General features: G+C 39.4%; 1 protein-coding gene and 1 long non-coding RNA gene across 2 annotated transcripts in view; one reads left to right on the top strand and one right to left on the bottom strand.

The window, feature by feature from the left end:
* GPC6 (glypican 6) overlaps positions 1-21,623 on the bottom strand; it is a 753,126-nt gene that overhangs the window by 709,295 nt on the left and 22,208 nt on the right. The window lies entirely within an intron of this gene.
* On the top strand, positions 90-20,994 carry LOC116992327. The gene is made up of 4 exons (XR_004417030.1): positions 90-395; positions 478-529; positions 7,486-7,590; positions 20,589-20,994. It is a non-coding gene; the product is annotated as an uncharacterized LOC116992327 (long non-coding RNA).

Raw genomic sequence — 21,623 nt, 5'->3', positions numbered from 1 at the left:
AGGGAGCAGGATGGGGTGGAGCCTGGAGCCGTGTGGGCATGGCCAAGATAATCGTGTTACCTGACCGCATCTTGTGCCATGGGCTCCTGCCCATGACAGGGACTCTCACACTTCCAAGAAGAAGCTGCATGGCTTGCAATTGATCGTGTAGGGTCTGTCCACCACTGTTTTTCATTGTCCTGGGCTTGGTGAGCATTTTTGGCATGTAAATCAACCTCTCCTTGTATACTTTTGTTACAATATTTTTGCTATTACTGCTCTTTTTCGTATCTCTTTGCTGCTTCCACAGAATTGCTCTTATCTCAACCCATAATCTCTGCTTTTTGTCTCCCACAGGAGGGTGGGGGAGGAACAGGTTGTGTCTTGGAGTGTCATTCCTAAACCATGACAATGGGGTAAGCATAAAGGATAAAAAAATGCAAGTGGGCAAAATGTGTTCATTATTTTGAAAATATATTTACCATATGTTTACAAAAGGGACTGCAAAATCTTCCTACTGTGGTAGATACTGGACATGCTTATTCAGGAGGTAAGACCTAGTAATACAGCATTTTAAGAAGTTCTAAATGTGTAAATGTCTAAAATTCTGTTCCCCATGCATTCCTTCTATTTCTCTGACTAGCAACAAAATATTAACAAAAATGCTTTGAAGGACTGTATTTCCATTTAAAAGTGGGTTTACATGAGAAAAATAGTGTCTTTTCACTAAAGAATTACCAGTTTATTATACTTTTTTATATGAAGTATCACTTTGGTGGGGATAGGTAAAAATTATGGTATTTTTTAGTACTAGTTTTCCAATAAGGCTATTAAACTTCCTGCTGGGTTTCTGAACTCCCCTTGGAAAACAGGAGTTTGAAGACAGAGTGGTAGAGATTAATGGTAGCTAAAAAATACTCGTTTCTAAAGGATTCAGGGAATTACTAACAACTAAATTAAAATTCTGCAAGGAAACATCTGAGAAAAGCATTTCCATGTTTATTACAAAACCATCTACCCTGTATTATGCTGAATACATTAAAAAATTATATCCCAGATCAGTGCTGGAGGACATGTGACTATCAAATACAAACTGAGCAATATTAAAGCCACCTGTCTCTCTTACTCTGTCTCTCTCCAGCAGTTAGAAATCAAAAAAGATTTTACTAATATCAATTTATATGTGCCTAGCCACATGTTAAAAACAAGTTCAAAGGAGCTGGAAAGTGGACTAAACATTAACAGAAGCCTTGTAAGAACCTTGTTGCAAGTGGTAGTTATTGTTATTAAGAGTGATTTGGTATGCAGTAATTTTACAAATGTCTGTAACATGTAAGATATAAAGGGATTTCTTATTGGTGTATTGCTCTGACACTTTTATAAATATATAAACAGAAAATGAAATAACAGCAGTCTGCATAAAGGAAGAAGATTTATTTGTTTCACCTCTCTGTTAAATCTTGGTAAACCTATGAAAATACATCACAGAAAGCAACTAACTACCATGGCAAACCTTTTTAAAATTCAAAAACTCTAAACCTATAATAGTCTTAATCTGAACAGCTGATCACAATGTGAAGCTATTCTAATGTATATCCAATTATAATCAGCACTATGATAATGGCACTGTCATTAATCTACTGTGCAATTTCTCATTATTTCTAGAGACACTGCTAAAAGCAAATTCATGGAGCTATTTAATGGAATGGAAAGGTTCAGCCTTTGCATTGCTCGAAATTTTCTATGACAATCCTTATTTTCAGGAATTTCAAATTTTGGCAATAAATTTTCAACAGAAGAAAAACCTGTAAACTAGTATCTGGTTAGGGTCAGTTGTTTAAGCATGCAACAATTTTTCAGATATTCCATTCCAGACTGAAATCAGATCAGAAAAGGCAGAAAAGATTTTCTATGCAATAGCTTTAGGAATTTCTTCTCCAGTCTCATCAGATAACTTGTCACTTCACACTCTTGAGCAGCAGCAAACTGAAATGTGTCAACAAAGCTGCTTTTTGTGGTCCCTAGGAAAAAAAACCCTACTGCCTCTGAACAAAACACAAACTCTTCTGGAAGATTTGTCCCCTGACACACACTGTGGAAATGGATTTGACAACTAGATGCTCCAAGAAGTCCCTCAGTGCCTGAATGTTCAGAACCACTGTGGTTAACCAGGACATTAGTAGGACTGTAACAATAGAACAAGGAGAAAAGGTTTTAAATTAAAATTAAAAGAGAGTTGATTCAGACTAGATAGAAGAAAAAAACCCAAGCTGATAATGAGGTGGAGAAGATTCAAAAAGGTTACCCAGAGAAGAGGTGGGTCCCCCATACCTGGGAACATTCAGGCTATCTACATCCATACCCAACACATCCACCTTCATCCATAGTCATCCTGGACCTCTCCTCAGGCTTGGAGAGAGCTTGGCTCAAAACGGTCATAATTTTCCCTCTCCTCTTCCAGGCATGGAGAGCCAAGGATAAAGATGTAAATGAACTTAAAATATTAATGAGTTTTCAAAAAGAAAAATTGGTGATGGGAAAAGAACATCATCACAAAAATGCAAAGTTCTTTCTGGTCTTGTAGCTTTCTGTCACAATAGTACTGGCTGCTTCCTTTTCTTTTGTCCTGTATCCAGGCTCTGCTGAGGAGGGAGGATGACTTCTGCTTGGCCTCTGTGGCAGGCTGGTAATTTGGACACAGAAAGCACAGGAAGAGGCTGAAAGAAACAGAATGTTCTTGTAATCATGGCTGATATGCTAAGGACAGAAATCTTCCAGTGACTTGTGGTCCCACAAAAATTACTGAGGCATGTATAACACAAACAGCAGTGACAGCCTGGCTCTACACTGCAAGACAATCACTGCAAGACTCCTCTCCCTTTTCAGAAGACCTCTTCAAAGATTTAAATATAGTCAACTTGTCATTGATTCAGTGGGATTTTTTTTTTAATGCAAAAAGGTTTCAGGATTAGAACATAATGCAATTGTTTTGAAACCCAGTGCTGAAACAGTTACAGTAGTTTCACGAATACAAGCCGCACGGATTATAAGCCGCACCCCCGGTGCCTCGACAATGTTGCTGTCTTTGTCAATAGATAAGCCGCACCCCGAATATTAGCCGCACTTTCGTTCGTCGCGAGAATCCGTGCGCAGCTTTCACAAATTGGCCAATTAGTAAGAGGATCGCGGCATAGCGGGCTTTACTGGCTCGGGGCGGGGCCAGGCAGGCTCGGCCCGCTCATGGTTGCCGACGGGGCCGGGTGGCCCAGCTCAGCGCCACGGCTCGGCGGGGCTGGCCGGGTGGTGCTGCCGCCGCCGCCGGGCTCGCTGGCCCCCCTCTCCCGTCAGCACCGCCCCGCTGCCGCGTTCGCTCGCCCGGCTGGCAGGGCTGCCGCCGCCGGGCTCGCCGTCCGCCCCGCTGCCGCTTTCGCTCGCCCCGCGCCGCGCCTCGCGAGCGCCGCGCCCGCCCCGCGCCGCGCCCGCCCGGTGGCGCTTTCGCGGCTCGCGGTTCGCGGCTCGCGGCTCGCGGCTCGCGGTTCGCGGTTCGCGGCTCGCGGCTCGCGGCTCGCGGCTCGCGGCTCGCGGCTCGCGGCTCGCGGTTCGCGGCTCGCGGTTCGCGGCTCGCGGTTCGCGGCTCGCGGCGGCGCTTTCGCGGCTCGCGGTTCGCGGCTCGCGGCTCGCGGTTCGCGGCTCGCGGCTCGCGGCTCGCGGCTCGCGGTTCGCGGTTCGCGGCGGCGCTTTCGCGGCTCGCGGTTCGCGGCTCGCGGTTCGCGGCTCGCGGTTCGCGGCTCGCGGTTCGCGGCTCGCGGCGGCGCTTTCGCTCGCCCCGCCGGCAGGGCTGCCGCCGCCGCCGCCCGGCTCGCCGGCCGCCCCCTCCCGTCTGCACCGCCGCCGCGTTTCCTCGCCCTGGCCGGCACTGCAGGCCCCCGCACCGCCGGGCTCCCCCACGCTGCTGGCCCCGATTATGCTGGGCTTCCCCCGCTGCCAGGCAGCCCCACCCGCCGGCCTTCCTGCTTCTGCCATGCTCCCCTGCGCTGCTAGCCCCAGTTCTCCCGGGCTCCCCCGCCCTGCTGGCTCAGGCTCTGCCGCCCGCCCCCCACACTGCTGGCCCCGCCTCTGCCAGGCTTTCCCACCTCTGCCGGGGCCGGCCGGGCTCCAGCTTGGCTTGGGGCTGCCGCGGGCTCTCACTTCCGTGTTGGCAGCTTTTAGAATTTTGTTAATAGATTAGCCGCCCCGGAATATTAGCCGCACTTCCGGGTTTCCACCAAAATTTTGGTCAAATTGGTGCGGCTTGTATTCGTGAAATTACTGTAATATATTCTGCATAGTCTATCATCCAAAGAAAACAGGTGAGGGAAACAGTTGTTGACCTTCATTTATCAACATGAATTTAAACGGGTTTTAATTTGTTCACCACACTTCTACTGGCACTTGAGAGGAAAACAACCTGTGTCAAGAATATCTACCTGAAACATATTTTTTTTTTTAAAGTATAAAGAAAAGTTATTGAGAAAAAGAAAAATGTCAGATTGAACTGATAGAAAAAAGTTTGGATAAGGAGACTGAGATCTCCTTAGAAGACAGGGAAAAACAGTGACAGGAAGGGAAGAGAATAAAGAATAAAACAGTGTGGTTAAAAACATAAAATAATTTTATAGACAAATCGGGGCAGATGTGACATTGACAGTGTTACTACTTGGAGAAATTTCAAGCCTGTGGGTTTGGTGGTTGATTTTGCTTTGGTTTGGGTGTTTTTTAAATTATTCTTATTGTAACTATTAAGACTGGAAAGATACTGATCTTTCAGTATCTTTTTACTTTTAAGATAACATAACATCAATTAAATACAACTAATTTCTGGTCTTGTTCTTCATGGGATTTGGAACATTTGAATGAGCCCATCAGTATGTTGGACTAGCAGACCAGACTTCCTGGGTAGGTGTTATATTGCATGAATAAATGCAGGTTTTAGCCCACTCAGTGCAGCTGAACTGCAATACTTTTAGCTGTGATTAATTTCATAGACTGTTTTAAACTCCATAAATTCAAGAAGCAAGATACCAAGCCAAGGGAAGGGTTGTTTCAAGACAAGCTCTTAGGACAGTAACACATATCTGCAGTTCTACTGCAATGTACTAAAGTTTATGTAATTTCAGTTCAGTATCAATAACTGGTATACCAGCCCATTATAAACCAAGGGAGTGCAATCCCATAAGAGCTGAGTGATGTACATGAAAAATTAAATACATATTGATTTGGTAGATGAACACACCTGTCTCTTAACAGATACAAAGAAGTAAGGGCCTGTAATCTAACAGTAAAGTTTGGAAAATAATTTAAAACAGCACACAGATAAGTAAACGAATAAAAACATGCATGTGATACTTCTGCACAGCGTTGTTTTCCTGGTACTGGAAGTCTCCTGCCATCAGTAGTCCTCCTAGGAGCATTTCCTACCTCTTTAACCACATCTTAAATTAGACTGCCATCTAAACAGCATTGCTTTCTGATCAGCATCTCCCAGTGTCCAAACAGTGGACCCCTGACCATATAGTGGGCATCAACAAACTCCATAAACACATGCTTCAGTGAACATACCTTCCTTGGGTGACAAAGGCAAATCATTTCTGGCTGCAAGCCAGTGTGGCATTGCAGCCTCATGTTACTGCACCACCAGTCCTTGATCAACCACAGATTCACTGGAACGGTTAAAAAGTTCAAAACATAACTGCTCCTGTAGCCTTTTAAAATTATGTACTTCTTTCAGATGGTTTGCTTATCTGTATTTTCCTACTGCACAGTGTCTATACTGTAAGACATGGAAAAAGCTTTCATATCACACAGCTCATTAGAGGTTTAAATGAACCAGTTTTAGATGTATGATTTTGACCTCATTACTGTCCTCAATCAATGAAATAAAAATGGTGGCTGTCATAATATCATCTCTTCGATACATTACTGTGGGAATCAGCAATCAGATCCTGCTCCTCAGATGGTAAAACTGCTATTGAATATATTTGCTAGTACTAAGTTTGATTAAATAATAATAGAGAAAAAGGCTTTTTAGAACTCAATAAGCCAATCAAACTACTTCTGAGCAAACTGGAGAGAAAGATTTATCCTACCTGCATTTTATCATAACCTTGGTCCGTTTGCAAAATGCTGTAAAAAAGACCCTTACCTGATACAGTTCCTACGCCACTGCATAAACACATCTCAATGTGTTTGCACGTGACAGGCTGCACATGAAACAATAAAACTCACCACGTGTCTGAAGTCTGACTCTGAAGGTGAAACATATGCTTTGAGATCAGTGACAAACTTCTAGAATACTCCATATCTTCAGAATGAGATTATCTCTCTGTTTCACTTTTCCCCACATTCATGCCAGCCACACACTTAGCACAGGATGAGCCACACTTTGAAGATGCCCCTTTCTCTCCACTGCCTACAGAAGGACCTGAGGCAACTACAACTCACTTGAGGCTTGATGCTTAACCCTTAAGCAAGCAACTGCACTCTGCCCATCCAATAGAAACTAGGTGGATTATCTATGACTGCATTCAATTTAAGAGAGTTTTCACTTACCTGTACTAGGTCATTTTCGGAACTTTCCGAATGTATTACTATATAAACAAACACTATTTGAATTTCTAAAAATATATGGATGTTTTCAGTTTACTAAGCCTTTAGTTTGCACATATTTGTGGGTAGTAAGCTGGTCTGTGTACAACTTGCCTGTTACAGGTACTGGACATAAAATGTATGTTATTTTTGTGAGACCTGAGTGAACAATACTTACCCCAAAGACCCAATAATTCACTAACAGATCAGAAAAAAAAAGATGTTTTTTATACAGAAATAGACACAGAACAAATTAGTACTTAGACAAGTTTCCAACAAGCCTGCCAAGCCAAAAGTCTTCATATTTTGCAGTGTTCAAGTTAAGCTATTGTAATTTATTGATTTATTTGTACTAGGCAAATAGACTTTGACTGCTTTTAAATTGAGTTTCATTTTTACCATGAAAACAGTGGTAATTTGTTTCCTGAAAATATGATGGGAGATGTCTAAAGTCATGTTATTAGACAATTCTACATTTTTTTGTATGCAATATTATTCTGAAGTGAAACTATTCTTAGAAGTTCCTACTTCCCAAATCATACAGCTCTATGGGATGCTGTATTTTGATAGGTCTTTTATGATTAGGCAAATAGTCCTCCTTTCATTTTGACCTATGCTTCATATTAAATTCTACAACCCAGGTTGCTTCTTACTGCAGTATAAAACTGGAAGGTTGTACCTTCAATTTCTTTCATCATGTAATTCCAATTAGTTTAATAATGTTCCCTGCACACCTGTAGAGAAATGGAGCTTTGAACAGAGGCAGAGTGCAGGCAAAAGAAAATACTTATATGTATTTTCAATAGCAGGTAGGGGAGGAAGAATATTTTACCTTTCTGTAGTCCTCTTCCTCCTTCCTTCATCTACTTTTCTTCCTCATAGATGCATATAACAAGATGTCAGCCTTCATCCATGGGAGACAGCGTGGAAAGATTTGGGCAGAAAAGGCTCTCCATGGTTGGATTACTCCTGCCTACTCCTGGCCAGGTGAAAAGCTTCTTTCTAACAGAAGGTGATGCGTGATTAGGCATATAATAAAAGTAATTTACCTTAAAGTAACTTCTCCTGAGTATCCTCAACTCTCTTATGACCTACAGCATTCAAATTGGGAGGGGATTGTTTTTAGCAGAAGATAAAGCTGACTTCTTTCAGGCTGTTTTTAGTCTGGTTTCCTATGGAAACAAGACTGAGCAACAATATAACACAGTCTGTGTGTCCTCTACTTGTAATTTCTGAACTAAGTAGCCTGCTTTCAACTAAATGTGACTGAGGAGGTAGAAATCTCAAAGATAGTTACACTCTTATAAATTTTGAAAGCGGCAGCTGCTGGAGAGAAGAGAGACCAGGATCCTTGTATTAACATGCAGGGTGCTAACAATCTTATCAGCCCATTTCTGCTGTCAAGTGTGGCAGCCAGCATACCATCACCAGAATATATGCATATTCAGAGATAAAAGAAGACCTCTATAATTCAATTATTAACCAAGGGACATAAATCCACAAGAAACTGGTCGTCTTCAATATTGGGTTTTTTTAGGCCTTTTACTCTTTTAACTAGACAGCCAAGATACCAGGCTGATGAGGAGGAAAAATTAAACAAAAAGAAGAAACCATTTAAATGAAAACTAAAAGCATACAAAATCCATACTGTAGCAAAAGAGTAAATATGTGGAATAGAGAGTTTATCAGTTACTATAAGGATAGACAGCATTTAAGTATGCCCTACATATAAATACATTTACAATTTTACCAGGTTCAGAAGTTCTACATATATACACACACACAGAGACAAACACAGATAGAGGAAAGAGGTTATGAGCATCACATATAGCTGCAACTAACATATTGAATGATTCAGCTTTTTCATGCAGATAAAAATGACATAAGGCTGAAAATCATTTTCATTTCCTATATTCCACAGCCAAGGAAACACATAATGGTTAAAGAACTGGGACTCCTCCACCAAAACCATTTTTATAGCTCTTGAGTGATTAGTTTGAGATGGTCTAGCGTAATTATCTATGCCATAATTTCTCCTTGCCCATGTCAAAAATACTTATACTCACTGCTTCACTGTCAAAATCCATGCATTGACTAGAGAAAATGGTATGAAAGTGGTATTTGTTACACAAAGTAGCATAATTGTTCATTATATATCCAATCGTCTGTCGGTGTTTACTATAAATAAGACTGTTCTGTTCCAAGATTTCACAAGAAAAATACATATTCCAAGCTTTCTGCCAGAAATTTTCAAAATCTAAAAAGTATTTTTCAATTAGCAGCTCCTGAAGTATACTTAATGTCTGATCACTACCAAATTAATTATCAAGGGGAAAAAAAACTAAAGAATGGGAAAAAATTACCTTCCTTTTCACTCACTTTTGCAGCAACTTTTTCTTTTGGTCAGATCTCTTTTCTCTTGCATCCCCTCTGCTCATGCTGGGAATCAGGTGCGTCCTGCCAGCACCTTGTTAATTCAAGGAGCTGCTGCTGTCCAATTAAGCTTGCTGCCAGATCACAGACAGTCAGACACTAAGGTACCTAATTCTCCTTCCTAGTTCGGCAGTAAATGCAACACCATTAGCAGCATAGTCTAGGTATTAATTCACTCATTTGTAGGCACGCTCTAAGGTTAATTTATGTCACTCCAAATAGAAAAAAACTAGAAGAAGTGAAGAAGGATATCAAGCACTTAAATTAGCCTCAGTAAAAAGACAGAGTTGCCTTTAGTCAAGAAAGAAATTCAGAAGACCTGAACTCAGATGAAAGTTTACTCAAGTAATCTACTTTTACTATTCAAAAGTTCCTGGGTGCCTAAAATGTCCCTTTAATACATCCACAGATATCTTCCAGGTTTGGGAATGCTGAGAAGCCAGCATTTAGCTAAAATTAAAGACAAAAATCAAGTCAATAATCTCCTGCCTACCTTCAGTAAAAAACTAAATTCATTAGATATTTTTATGACACACTGGATCATGATCAAGCACGTCTGAATTTCAGTGTTAACCAACACTTTTAAAATGTAACACAAAGTGCTGGTTCCGCTTTTTTTTCCACAGTTGAGTGTAGCTGAGCCTATATTCAGTTTGTAGTCTGCAGGCATTATACAAGAACAGCCTGTTTTGGTGTAATCCATAAAGAATAACTAAGAGCATCTCAACCATCAGTGGGACTTAAGTCTGCTATGGATGGATATACATATCAGCTAGAATAGCATTAAAAAAAAAAAAAACAGAATCTTTATTCACTGGATATACTCTGATTCAAGGATATACTCAGGATATTTTCAGACATAACAGTTCAGCTCTTTTCCTTGGCTACTGCAATGCAAGCCCCTGTCTCCTACTACTCTGCAGGTTATGCAAAGCATCAGGTTATATGACCTGAGAGAAAAATCAGGTATGGGACACACAGCTCCTTACACTGCACACTGTATTATGACAGAATCTGATAGTCAATCAAGGCTGATGGAGGATCCAATTAACCTCAGAGAACTGTGATGAAGTAGCCCAAAAGTAGGCAGCAATTAGCAAAGGGGACCCATACATATCTTAAGTGCTACCTCTCTAGATCTCTAAAGAGATATAAAAACAACTTTCCTCAGATGAAGAAACTCCTTTTCAAAATGTGCTTGGTATCACTCTTGACTTCAAGCAGTACTTGAAAAAATCCATCTGATGTTTTCATGTCTCCTAAATACACTTGTCTAATGGATTCACTGCTTCTTTGAGGCGGGAGAGCTGAAGCTTTATCAGCAATATCTAATTTCCTTGGAAAGTATCCTCACAAATGGGTTGTGCATTATTCTGGCTGGGAAAGAGCCCCCTCCAGCCTTTCCTTAGTCAAGAGGAGAAAGAAAAAAGAGCATGATTCTGTAGCTTTGAGGGTAAAGCAGCTGTGTAAGAGAGAAGTATGCTCCATCCAGATCCTTCTGCCATAACTGTTTATGAAATGTTTATGAAATGTATTCAGTAATTGATTAACATAAGGAACTTTCCTAGAGGCAAGTTTAAAGCCCTCCACTCCGTGTTTGTCCCCTAGTAGCTCTGCTGTCTTGCATTCAGTTCTCACCCTTGCAGCCTATACTTTCTTGAGTACACGATAAAGAGCTACTAACAAAATTTCTATGCTGGCTATGCTCAGCATCCATTAGCCAAATCTTCCTTTTATTTGTGGGTGTTTTGATTTCTTGGGTTTTTTAATTCTTCTTATGATGGCAAAGGCAACTTTATTTCCAGCCTCCTTAAAAAAGCCATCCAAAGAAATAGATAACAACATTATAAAAAGGACAAAATTAGCATTCATGAAAAATACAGGAGGCTTGGAATAAAATATATATTTACTGGGAATAAAAGCAGTGACATTGACAGTGGCACTTGAAAGAAGGATCTGCAGGCAGAGCTTTAACAGACACTGGAGCCTGCAGGATACTGTGGTTAACTTGCTGGGTACTCGATTTGACCTCACTTGAAAAGGAAGGATAGGTGAGAGATGGGTGCTGATGTGCAGTCCATAGCCAGCATCATTCCCCCATGATTGAACAACAGGTTTACTGAGATCCACAGAATGTCCTCTGCACTTTGTGGATCCCCTTTAAGCATTGGAGCCCATGTGTGTAACCCTGAGAGTTAGAGTTCTCCAGTCTCGAAAGAGCAAATAATCTATGTCAACTAGTAGAAAGAGCAAGAACAATATTAACTAGAATGCTTGTATGTTTATAAAATATTTAAATACCTATTAATATAGTATTTTAAACCAAACGTATAATGCAGAAGATAAACTACTTCAGGTAGTGTGAGAAGGAATTAAAAAATAAATAGAAAGCATAGTGTAGTGATGAAAGATGCCACCACTACACAATCTATGTAACAGGTACTGCTTGCTCCTTTCATTATGTGATACATTTATTATCTAGATTTTGATGAAACCTAGTGTCACTGACCAAGGCTCCAGCTTTTATCAGGCTGGGAGAAACAGCACCACATTCATGCAGCTTTTATGATGCATATAGAAAATGAGAGGCAACAGCTGGATCTAGCAGTCAGGAAAATGGAATTTAAACACTGACTCAAGAGTTACTGCACTCTAGTAAGTATGTTTCTCTTGACAGTATTTTAATCAAGTGCTCTTGAACTTGGGCAATACATCTGCTATATTTCCCATGCTATCATACACAAAGATTCTCAAGCTGCTATAATTTATAAATGGACCTCACACAGTCCTCCCAGGTATTATTAAACCCAACCAAAAGTGCCCATTCCACCATGCCGTCCACTGCCTCTAGAGCAAAGATCACATTTCAAGTTAGAAAAAGGACACTGAGAAATTGAAATAATAAGGAAAAAAAATCACAAATGAGCAAACAAAAAAAACAGAAACAACCAAACCAGGGAAAAAATCATAAATACAGCCCAGAGAGATGATGCTCAGGAAGAAGGAATTACAGTTTGCAATATTTTGAGGAGGCCCAGTGAGCTTTGTGTGATGATGCTAATAATAAATACAAATTTAGAAAAGACCACAATTTCAAATTTTGCCAAGGGCTCTTTTTAATGTCTGTGTGCCCCTGAATGTCTAACATAGTAGTGGTTTTGTTCTATATGGCTAGTGATCTAGTACCATTTAATTAAAGCAATTACATTAGAAATTCATTTTCATGAAGGAATAACGCACTTTGCTTGTTAGACAGCAGCAGACAACTGAAAATGGAGTTGATTCCACATGCTTTCAATTGCTAATTTTCAATTTTATGACAGTCCTTGGATGCTGTGGCCACTTCCATTTCTGCAATGCTTGCAGAATGCAGAAATGTCCCATGACAGAGTAAGGGCATATCAGCAGTGGGCATACAGGTTTTTCTTGGGCAAAAGACAGCCCAACCACATTCTTCCATAGCATCTGGAAAACTCACATGTTTAGGGCAGATTTTCAAAAGAGAATTACTTTTGTTCCCACAAGTTTTATGGACGTCCCCAATAAGAGGTTTTTAAAACTCCATCCTGAAAGCACAGCTTTTAGGTCACCAGTAATCATTCATCAACCATTTTTTTCAAAGTCTCTCAGCACCTGAAAACCTTTTCAAGAAACTACTTTATATAGAGACATTGCTTTTTTTGGGGAACTGTACATGTATATGAAGAGACAGAGTTTTTTCCCATTTAAAAGCAGTGCAGTCTACTCACAGAGAGCAACCACAGGAAACACTGTTGAAATTACATATATTCCCTTGCAGGTTTGAAAGGGATCTAAAGGTAGACCTAGGGTATGTTTTATTCCCTGTCTTGTTGCAAAAACTACCATTAGATCATCACTTCCATTTTGTGAGGTATCTGTGTTCCTAAATAGTTTTTGTTGGTGGAGAAGGAAGTTTGCTCTGTTTCACCTTGTTTTAATATTGCTTGTCCATTGACATTGCCATTTAAAGACCCACTGGCTGAAATCAAAGCCTTTACAAAAGTCATGCAATTCTTCTTCATCTACTGCAGTCAGCTGAACTGTACCAGCATCTGCCTAACCTAAATAAATACAGAGGGGATGCAAGGGGGATTTTCCAAGTGGCTTACTTTGACATGCACAAACTTGATGAACTCAATGATAAGGGTCCTCCTCGTGTATTCTTGTGATTATGGACTTGCTGGTTTTGAAGATTTGCCAGAAAAAAATGGATGAAATTTTATGGCCTAATCAACTGAACCACTCCCAAGATATATACAGAATTAAAACCATGGCTGAAGGTGAAGGTTTCCAATTGCTAAAATGATTTATCAATATTCAGAAATAAAATATGGAAAGATACAGCACCTACATCCCTGATAGTTAATCAAGATTTTTTTCCCTACATTTATGTACATTTCACAGATTTTTACACCTTTAGACTTTCTTGGTTGTTATTTTTTTTAAATTATTATTATCATTATCTTTCCAGTCTGAAATTTTGCACTTGCCTTAATATTTTGTTTTCTAAGGTGCATTAAAGCTAAAGATATATAATCAAAGACCTAAAGAAAGCCCAAACCCACGTATTGGGTTAAGTTTTTATATTTTTAATACAAAAGAAAAGGCACAAACTTCACTTTTCTGTGAATGAGAGGCATATTAGTAAGTCCACTGATCCTAGGAAAATCCTTATAAATTGTCTTAGCAATGGTTCTATTATGAATTAAGCACACATATCTCCATGCTCTGTTCTCAACTCTGAAGCAACCACTGAAGCATTACTCCAATAAGTAAGCAAGAAAGGAAAGTAATTCTTTCACTTCTCAGTCAGTAAACAGACAGAACACTCTAGCTTAGGATAGCAGAGGAGGAAAGCAGTAGCTTTTATTTGGAGGCAATTTCTTCCATGTAAGCAAATTTTAAAGGGTCTGCAGGTAAGCTTTAATTCCTAGAGGGAGAGTCTGTATATATAAAAACTAAGAGCAATTAAATCTTCAGAGAGGCTGTAACAGGCAAGGAAGATTGCTCTTACCAAGCATAGTCTTAATTTTGTATATCGTTAATGTATCCTTCTGTATTTAGGTTCCGTTTCTGCAAATTTATATTTTAAAGACATTCTATTTGGTTCTTAAAGCAGAAACACTTTCTGGGTGACCTGACAAACAAGAAGAAATTATTGATGAAAAAATATGGTACACATATACTGATACATTTGAAAGAATCCAGCCCCACAATGGACTATTTCAAGGGCATCCAGAGAATAAAAAATATATATTTTTTAGAACGGGATATTTTAAGATTCAGAACAACAAAAAACAGGAAAGAAAGAAGAAATATTTTCTAACAGTTTCCTGTCAATAGGGAGGAAAATCTCTCCAGCACATCGCACAGAAATAGAGAACATATTTAAAACTGACCTAGTGTATGACAGAAGATTTAAAATGAGCTAATAAAATTCTGAGATGTGTACAACTTCCACCACCCCCTACCCCACCATGAATTTTAAATCCTGTCCAACCTTTTAGCAAGAAACTGATCTAACTGGATTTAATTATTCTGATTTTTCTCAGTCCCATTATCCGACCTCAGACACCTCATTCAGTTTTTAACCTCACACTATTCTGCAGTCACCAGCTGTAGCATCCATCCTGCTGTCCAGTGTATGAAACACTATTACTGAGAACACAACACATCACTGTACTTGCTCTGCCTGCACAGTCCCTATCACAGGAATGCATTTGGCTGCTCACAAGTTCACTGCAGCCAAAAAACATTTCTTCTCAAAGAATTTATGTACTTGAAAATTGGTAATTTCATTACTAAAGAAAATCCATCCTCCACACTTAACTTGCTTTCAGTAATGGTCAGTGAAGCACTGCACCTGTGTCCCTTAAAGAAGTTCGGGAAAGAACCAGATTCAATCCTCCAGAAAACCCTTTGCTGGTTTCAGGAATCAGCAAGAAACTCTGCCTGCTAAGAAAACTGCAAGGGACCAGCATCAGAGAAAGAGGCAGTGCAGATTTCTGTGTAAAAAGGTTTTGTTAGGAGAAAGAATGAGGAGTTTCTTACAAATATTTCCCACCTTATAAAAAGGGCTTTTAGCCATTTATTTTTCAGCCCAATGAGTGAGGTCCTTCCTAATTGTCTAATCTGTGGTCAGAGGCTTCTCAGGTGAAAACACTATCCTTTGATGATCATATCACCAAAACATGGGAATGGTTTGGGTTGAAAGGAACCCTAAAGATCATTTAGTTCCAACTCCTCCTGCCATGGACTGAGACATCCTCCACATGACTTGATTGTTCAAAGCTCCATCCAGTGTGATCTTGAACATTCTCGGGGATGGTGTTGCTGAACAAGTTGTACTTCTTTTAAAAAGGAGCCCATGCAGCATTGGGGGAAAATGATAGGACCTAACTAACTTGAATGAAGATTTAGTCCATTAAACCAATAGCAGCTAACAAAGCAACCTCCAATTGATGTCCATTACAAAAACAAATTAAAGTTTAGGACTCAACATGCTCCAGTGATCTGAGACCTAGGAGAGGAGATTAACATAGTTTGGGAAGAAGGATTCAACTTGATAATGGACACAAAGAATAGAGAATTTATGGGCAACAATGACATTTGGCAGGACTTCCAAAATAAGGAAGAAGCTCATTTGAAATTAGCTGCAAGTGGGTAAATAATAATTCTGGCAGGGGGGATCTGCAACCACCAACCCATAGACCACTGACCCACTAACCCAGAAGAAGAGAGAAACTGAGCAAACGAATGAATTAGCATGAGAAGGAAGAGAATCATAAACCAATAGAAGATAGAATACTAAGTACCAAGAGAACTTGTAACTTGTATGCTAATTCCAGTGAACACTAATTCCACTGAACACTAATTCCCTTGTTTACTAAAACGTATAAATAATTAAAACTTCTGATAATTGGTGTATATATTTGGTGTAGTGATCCCCATGTACTTCAGTGCTGAATAAAGTAATATCAGCTTTCTGACCTAACAGTCTGGTTGGAGAGTCTATCTTCCAGTTTTTGGTGACAACAGGACATCCACAGTTTCTCTGGGCAACCATTTCCAGTGTTTCACTACCCTCAGAGTAACGAATTTCTTCCTGATATATGATCCAAATATACCCATTTTCAGCTTAAAGCCACTCCCCTTGCCCTATCACAACATGTGCTTGTAAGAAGTCCCTTTCCAGATTTCCTGTGCCCCCCTTTAGGTAATGGGGGGTCTGCTTTAGGGTCTTCCTAGAGCCTTCTCATCTTCAGGTTGAACAACCCCAATCCCCTCAGCCTGCCTTCACAGAAGACGTATGATTTCATGATTCTATACACACTTAGATATACAGGTATATGTAGATACACACACACACATATATACACATATATATATATATGTATGCATGCATGTATTCATATGCAAACCTATAGATATCTGTTCCTGAGTTTCAGTGACCAGTTCAGAGCATTTTAACCAGAGAGTTATGTGCTCCTGCTGGCTAGGACTAGGGCTAGGAAATTTTGGTTCAGGACAAGTGTTTATACAAGGGCTGTCTAGTGGTTCCAAGACCCTACAAATTGGGGGTGAGTGTAAAGATTCAACCCACTAGGAATGTCTGATCCCACTCCATGACTCCTTTTACCCTCACAAATACTGGGAAAATGTTCCCCAGTGCCCAAAATATTATTTTAGAATTATTTTAGAATTATTTTTAAATTATTTTAGAATTATTTTAGCCTATGAACAAGGCACAATGAGCTGTTTTCATGAGCTGGTATTAAAGAAGTTGCTGAGGACTAAGCTGAGAGAAGTCTCTTTGGAAATGAACTGACTGGATGCTGACCAAGGTTACATTTACAGGAGGGCAGAAAAGGAGCCCTAGAAAGGAGAGACTGTAGGGGAAGTGTTAATACTGACAGAAAAACAAACAAACAAACAAACAAAAAAAACCAAAACAACAAAACAAGGAGAGGTACTTCCTTGGAGGAAAGGAGCATTCAGCTGACTGTCAAAGGTGGAAAGGGGGAGCACTATCACAATGTTGAGGAAGGAGGATAAATTTTGGTGTTGGTGCTAAATTTCAGTGTTGGTTCTAGGGGAAAAGATTTAGGGCCACTAAATCACCTAGCAGTGTTCTCCATGTATTTGGGATTTGGCATTTATAATAAAATAAATTAAAATAAAATAATTTTAAAAGAATAGAAGGCTGTGTAATGAAGCAAAGCACCAATTATACAGTGCTTAAATAGCATCTTGCTCCAAGACTATTTTAAACTGCCTTAAGCAGACTCCTTCATGACAAACCTTTCTGGGTTAGGTTAAGACACATCCCTGAGTGTTGTGTTAGGATACAGGCAAGGCACAGCAACTGCTTTTCAGTAATCCCTGGTAGGTGTGGTAGCTTTTTAACTGGTTTGTGCTGCTGTTCCTGAGAAAGGCTCACCTAGATCCCCGATCACCATGATAGTTGCTGCAGTACCTACAACAGTGTTGGGTCTCCCTTTATCTATTTTCCTATGTCTTATGACATACATAAGTGCTTAAAAACCCCTGGAAGATGATGACCAGGTAAAAAGATTACATCTGTCAAATCTGTCAGAAATAATTTTGGAAATACTCTTTAAAAATACTGGCTCTTATGGCACAAAATGATAGTGTCCTTGATTCAGATAATATTGTAATTAAAAGACTAGGAGGTAGAGAATTGAATTTTGCATCTTTTATGTCCTCATCTTGTAGAACTCGTAACTTTTTATCAGCACTTCGGATGTGGCCACATAAAAACACACTGAAAGAAGATTACCATTAATGTTGGCTAACAAAATCCCCTTAACATACTGCATTATTGAGTAGTGATGGAAGGTGGAAGTCCAGGGGAAAAATGCCACACACACACACCATCTAAAAACTACAACAAAGCAAACACACCACAGTTGGATATTCTCCCATAAAATTCTCCCAGAAACAGAGAAAGCAAATATACAATTTCATACATTTGAAAGTTGCATATATCTGCTAGTGCCAGACACTTAAAAAGAATTAGAGTGATGTAGGGCTATTCAGTGGGCCTCATATACCTGCAGGGTTTTTAACAAATGGGTTAAAGTATGGAAACCTTAAGTCACAGAAAACCGATGAAGTTTCCCTTTCTTAGAAAATCAGAAGCTTCTTAAGACTGACACAGATTGGTCCCTACAACAAGTGACACTGTGTCTCACCCCTCAAGTTTTGTCTGGTATCAGCACTTCCACAGGTAAGTTAATTCAGTGTTACTATATAGTAAGAGAACTGAGGAAAAAGGAAAATATTTCTATTACTTCAGAACATAAATCGCTGCATTTCTACACAGCAGTTCTAGAATATTCTGATCTGAGGACTTTTGTTGCTGAATATAGGAAATCTCCAAGTAAGCACAGTTACACACTTCTACTTTCCATCATACTGTGGTCCATAAATCAACCATGAAACAATTTTTCACAGTTATGAACTTGGAAAGATTTATCCCGCTTGGAAAGCAAGTTTCTACTCTAGTCCGAAAATTTAAAACAAACTTTCTATATAATATACAATTTCTATTTTCCTCTACCTGGTATGACCAATAGCAGAACAGTAAATTGCTGTACTGGTAGTCATGTATTCGCTCCCATTGATCTCCAAATAGAAGTCATGACTCCTCTGCCTCAGATTGATAGTGCTGTTACGAAAGCTTACCTGAAAGGAAGCAAACTATTTGGATTTACTTTGAAAATTAATGTCAAATTAGTTACAGCAAGTATTCATCTGAATTAATAACATGAACCCATATTTTTTTGGTAAATGCTTCTAGCTTCTGAAAAGATGTTTGTGGCCATACTTCTCCAGACAAACTGATCTCCTTCCAGTGGTTTCTCTGGAAAGCTCACTCTGCTCTTCATGGTTCTATAAGAATTGTGTTCCAAGTTTTGAGCTTTTCCAGTTTGAAATAAATGAAGCAGCCCTAAGACTAAACTTAATAGTGTCAATTCTAAGAAAAAAAGCTTTTCTTTGAATATTATTGGAAGACAGGGTAATTTCACTTACTACTCCATGATAACCCATGGAGCTACAACAAGTCCTTCCCTCTGGTTTAATGTTTCTGTTCATTTTTCATTAGCACGCAGTTCTGGCTTTTCTAAAAAGAGTTGCATTGCATATTCCTAATCATGATTAGGCTGAGTTCAGCTTCCTGTTTGACGTAACTTTCCTCTGAATGAAGTATGAAACCTCTGGTAATGCTCAGCCAGCCCACAAAACAGTGGTTTCCTAATTCTTCAGAGACCGCTGATTCTCTCTCCTATAACTTGGACTGCACTCCAAACTAGACTAGAACATGTGATACATAATACAACTGGTTTTGTCAGTAAAATCATGCTCTGTGTCAGAGGAAGGCTGCAGATATATGTTAATAAACACTAAAAGAGGAATCCCACCTCTGTATCAGATATAACCACAAAGTTTGCCTAACAAACCAAATGAACAGAAAATTGTTGAATGCATGAGAATAAGTCCTGTCTCACTTCTACTAGAAGTTACTGCTTCTCTGGAAATGTAAACAAAGTTTGTATAAGATGCAATTGATTTGCAAAAAGCAGTTGAATTTCCAAAAGCCTTCTTTCAGATAGCATACTTAAAAGAGCCTTAGACCTGACTATCACGGGAGGAGAGGCAAGAGTCTTCTGGCTGGTAACTGGCTAGCAGATGGGAAGCATGCTAGGAATAAAATGGTCAGTATTCACAACAGAGAAGGAAGCATTCCCATCAACTTCTCTCAGGTCTCGTGACACTGAACTTTCTTTTTTAGCATCTGAAAAATGAGAATGGTAGATGAAGAGAAAAGTCTGACAATAAAGAATTAACCAGAACAGGAGTAAATAAAACTGCGTTTGAAGAGCTATATGAGTATCTTACAGTACTCAATCACTTGGCAAAGAAATTACAGATGAAATTCAAAGTAATTACTTGTGAAGTACTGCATATGCAGGGCAAGAAAGGACAGTCATAACCACAGACAGCCATGGACTGCTGTAATTTTCATTAGTGTTAATAGTAAATTTCAACCCTTTGATTACTGCTCTTCATGCCCAGTAGCTGCTAAAAAACAAAATATAATTTTTGGAATTATTAAGCAACAAGAAACAAGACCAAAAGAGAAAATTATTTACTATGTAACCTATGTAACCCTACAGTGCAAAACATCTGCACAATTTCAACAGGATGGTATACTTAGCAAAGGTATAGAGAAGACCACAATGAATTGACTTCATTTTTGAAAAGATTAAATAGGTTAAGAAACTTGAATTAAAAGAACAAAAACCAGATAGCTTTGTATTTTATTTTAGGAATGCTCTGTGCTGTATGCATGTCTTGGAGTAAACCATCTAGTTCTGATTTTGTTCTGCTTATATTCATTGTAGATGATTACAGGGATTAAGGATGGAAGCTAAAGGGGAAAAACATATTAAGATTTTTTTTATTTTGTTTTGCTTTGTTTGTTTGTTTGTGTTTTTTGCCTCTAGTATGCTCCTTGAAATCTACTGGGACAGCAGCTACTACAATTATGTCAGAAGACGGGAGTGAGAAGAGAGAAGATGAAATTTTTTCAGCGCACAGGGAAGGCACAAATGGAATTAAATGTGGGCAGCACACACATTTTAGAATTATAATTTGAAATTAAGCCTTCAACACGAAAGCTCTGCTTCTGGGAAATTCATCTGAGCTATCAGTTTCTGTGGAGACAGGTAAAATTATAAGGGAGGAGCATCTGCTGCCAACGACTGACACCTGTTACTGATAGTACATTGTTGGCTGGTGCAAGGTCATGGTAATATGGGTAGAAGGTGCCTTACATCCTGCAAAATTCACTATAATGAAAAATGTTCCCAAGAACATTGAAAACAAAAGCTTTACAAGGTTGAAAAAATAATAGGAAAAACATTTCTTAGGCAGACATGAAATGGGAAAAGAGGTAATCATTAATTCTGGAGAGTTCTGTACTAAGTCAAAGGTATTAGGTGAGGGGGATCACAATATGGTATTGCTCCTAAACCTTGCCAATCGCTCATCTCATGCAATTAAATCGTAGCTGTAACATCACTAAACAGCAGTGTAAAGGAGATAAGCCAGGCTTCTCTCTCTCTTTCAGAATTTTCGAGGAAGTTCTGAACTTTTCAGTACAATATCCAAAGCAACCCTCAGAAGGAAACAGAAATAATAATAAACTACTCAATAGTAAACCAAGAGTCTAGTCTACTAAATCGTTCCAAGAGAAACATTTGAAATAAATGAACGCTTTAGCTTTCAGCTTTGAAGAACTGTTCTCATTTTTGTGGAGTGTTTAAAATAAGTCTGCGTCCCATATGAACCTGGCACTTGAATACACTTACAGCAGTACTTCAGCAGCTGACACTTGATCTGAACAAACTGTGGTTTTCCTCTCTCTGGAAGAGCTCAGACATAAACCAAACATTGGTTTTTCAACCCTGCCTTGCCTAGTCTTTCTGCTGACAAGTCCACTCCACATGCAAACTCTCTGTTCACATTAGTTGTCCCCT

This window comes from Catharus ustulatus, chromosome 2 (assembly GCF_009819885.2).
Source record: "Catharus ustulatus isolate bCatUst1 chromosome 2, bCatUst1.pri.v2, whole genome shotgun sequence".
Classification (NCBI taxonomy): Eukaryota; Metazoa; Chordata; class Aves; order Passeriformes; family Turdidae; genus Catharus; species Catharus ustulatus.
Note: the sequence above shows the minus strand (reverse complement) of the source record. Positions and strands in the feature narration are given on the sequence as shown.